At 46.4% G+C, this 3,309-nt stretch overlaps 1 protein-coding gene across 4 annotated transcripts in view; it reads right to left on the reverse strand.

Moving 5' to 3' along the window:
- USP45 (ubiquitin specific peptidase 45) overlaps positions 1-876 on the reverse strand; it is a 55,604-nt gene extending 54,728 nt beyond the window's left edge. For 2 of the 4 annotated variants that reach the window (XR_003397960.1, XM_026844343.1), the window contains exon 1: positions 140-873. The gene's annotated coding sequence lies outside the window, so the exon portion shown is untranslated. Of the gene's footprint in view, positions 1-139 lie in introns of all 4 variants that reach the window. The other 2 variants (XM_026844338.1, XM_026844342.1) reach the window with 2 other exon arrangements.
- Between the last annotated feature and the right edge of the window lie 2,433 nt (positions 877-3,309).

Genomic DNA, 3,309 nt, shown 5'->3' on the forward strand with positions numbered 1-3,309 from the left:
GGGGCTGCCGGCTGGGCGGGAGTGCGCCTCGGCCCGCTGAGGGGCGACGGGTAGTGGCAGGTCTGGCTGCGGGGCACCTTAGAAACTCAAGGCAAAGAAAGGAAGGGGGTGCAAAGGAGGAGAGACATGATGGGGTTACCTTCGCGTCTGAATTTGGCGGGGTCTTGCTGAAAGACCTGAAGATACTGCACTGGATTTGTGCGTGTGGGGAGCAGGCTAACAGGTTTGCCTGTGCGCAAGGGTGCGGGCAGCTGTACCTAGAGGTTATGCAGAGGGGCCTGGGCCCTGCGTCGGTTTTCAAAGAAGCCACCGTGGGAGAGACTGGAGGGAGATCGGAATCAGAGGTGTCCGGGGACAGGCGAATGAAAGCTGTCGAGCACACGAGGGAGGACCTGCTAGAAATGGATTGAGATTTAGCTCGGCATGTGGCTAGACAGCAAGGGGGGCTTTAGGTGGACAGAGGGCAAATCTAAATTAAGGACTGAGAGATAGTTTTATTGGAATAAGGTTATCCAGTGATAAGGCACAGAGGAAAAAAGGGGGAAAGGGTGAAGTTGCTGTGGCGCCCCTCAGAAACCAAGGGTGGTGGACCTGTAGTGGATCTGCTGACAAACAGGCTGAAAAAATAGTTAGAGAAGCATGTAGAAATCATTGGACCAAGCAAAAACAAGATGTCGGGAAGAGTATTGTTGAAAGAGGTTGACAGATTAAGCGGGATTTGATTTAGGTAGGAGGAATTCTTTAGGCACTTCAGTGACAGCAGTGACAATTGAGCACAAAGATCTGCAGGCAGACTGCAGACCATGTAACAGAGGAGCCCAGACATGGATCGTGAACACTGTGATCATGGGGTCTATTAATGAAAGAGAGAAAAAGAATATAGGACAATAATCTGCAATAAACTGGAGCAAGAAATGGGTCCTTTCTCCTCTGCACAGGAGAGATTAGAGAACTGCAAGGAGCGATAGCTAGATTGAAAAGTTAAAAAAAAAAAAAGGAAAAGAATGTGTGAAAGGGGGATAGTGTGACGTGAAGAGGAATACTTTCATTTAGCACAGGAGAGGAGAACAGAAATATCTGAAAGAGGTGGAACATCAGGGCACTGGCAGAAGGTGAATGCAAGCAAAAGAGGTGGAAAAGATGAGGTGAGAAAATGCTTCCCAAAAGAAATGGTTTGAATTCTGTGCAGAGAATGAGGACAGCAGGCTTTATGCATAGGTTCCTGTTGTGTAGGGGAAAATGGGGTATAAATTAGAATTGCATGTTAGGAAAACAGATTTGTCACAGAAATCAGACAGGTCCCCATCTTTCCTCCAGAAGCACTCAACAAGGCAAAAGCAGAGCCGAAAAAAGCCAGTGTCAAGATTGAATCGTGTCTGAGGTTTAGTAATGAGATAAAATGATAAGTCAAGGGCTAAGAAGAAACACACATGAAGAGCATCAGCAATCAGAGGCATGACAGAAAGGTGAAACCAGAGAGGGAAGGCCAAAAGCAAATAGTAAATCATGGTAAAGAATACTATGGAAAGGCTGAAAAATCTCTGGGAAAAGAAAAACAATAGAAAAAGAAGATGAAGTAACAAAAATAATCATAAAGGCGGTAAGATTTGATGAAATCCTAGGTCTGTGAACCACTTTTTTGATCAGTGAAGGCTTCAGTCAAATAAAATGAGGATAAAGAGTGTGCAAGAGTAAATGCAGCTGGGTAGTCAGCTGGGAAATTGTGCCACTGGGAATGAGTGTTGAAGGCTGTGCAGAAATGGAGAGAGAGGGAAAGGAAGAAGAGATTAAATGGAGAGAATCCCAAGAAGTGAAATGAAGAAAGCTGCTGAGTAGGGGTTGAGTGAGTGCCGGATGACAGTGCCATGGAGGCGAGAGTAGAACTGAATGTCCTGCTTCCCACCCTTTTACCAGCTGGGGGAGTTTACCTAGCTTCATCTCCTCTGACTTCAAACTTTCAGACTCTCACAAGAGGGACAGTAGATGATTCCTATTTCTGCAGGCAAGCGTGTTCTTTTTTTGTGTGTATATATGTATGACCCAGGGTCAAATTAAAACCATAAATTAATTTATAAAAATGCAATGGCATGTGAATATGCATTCCATATGACAAGCATCCTGACACTCCACATTGCACGCCTTACAGTGATACATGCAATAAATGGAGAGTAACTGTGGTCATTATTTTACTACAGATAAAATATACAGTAAATCACCCTTCAAAAGAGAATTTCTAGAAGTAGTGTGTTCTACCCATACCTTTTTGAAAATGGAAAATGCATAAAACTTTGACTCATATATAGATATACTGCTTCAAACAGACCATTTGCGAATGCCTGTCAAGGAGGCCATATGGAGAGGCTGGCAGAAGGGCAGCTAGTGAACCAGCTATGTGTGCCAAGTTCAGTTTGTCACACTTTACGGTACTGAGAAATATTTTGTTCTCGTTTTGAGAAGGAAAACTCTCATTAGCGAAGATTCAACAAAATACTCCTCAAAATGCATCATTTACGAAAAGATCCAGCACACCTGCCTGTAAAGACTGGAACTGCTGGAATGTAATATATCTACAAAGGTATGCAGCAATATGGAGTACTGATTTAAAATGCATTCAAGAGAGGAACACTCATTTCTCCATTTAAAACATGCCTTGGCCATCAGTCCTTGGGGCAGGAAGACTGACAGCTTTCAAAACCAAACTGTATCAAAATTAGGGATGCGGTTATTACCCTCGGACCACAGCTCCTGTGGCTGTGAAGGGACGGTGGCAAGGGTGAAAGTGGTGCAGGCCAGTGCTAAAATCACCTTTTCTCCTCGGGGATAACACTGAGGAGGTTTTTTTGGAATTGCTTTTGAGTGGATTTGGCATCAAAATTCCTCATTCCTGTTCAGTCTCCCAGCCTTGGGTACCTTAATGCTTCTCAACAGCTTGGCTCGGTTGTGGAAATTGCCCTGCCCCGGCAAAACAGCAGGTGCCGTGTGTGGCAGCGGGCAGCTCGCCTACAGCTTGGCCGCCCGGCGGTTTATAGCTCTGGTGAAATCCAGCCTTCCCTGAACCAGGGGCTTGCCCTCGCGGGCCCCACGCAATGCTGCACATTCATCGGATGCGAGCATGCGAGTATTTTATCGACGTCAAGTCATAAATGGCCAAAAATCAGAGGGATTCACAAGAGGGAAAAAAAAGGCCCCGAACTATTTTTAACCCAGCCCGGCTACTCCGGCCGTGCTTCCCGAGCCGCCGAGGAGCAGGCGGAGCCGCCCGGGGAGCCGTCTCCTCCCCTGCCGCGGGGACGGGCGGCTGGCGGCAGG

The sequence above is a fragment of the Athene cunicularia genome, assembly GCF_003259725.1.
Source record: "Athene cunicularia isolate RWA chromosome 3 unlocalized genomic scaffold, athCun1 chr3_part1, whole genome shotgun sequence".
Classification (NCBI taxonomy): domain Eukaryota; kingdom Metazoa; phylum Chordata; class Aves; order Strigiformes; family Strigidae; genus Athene; species Athene cunicularia.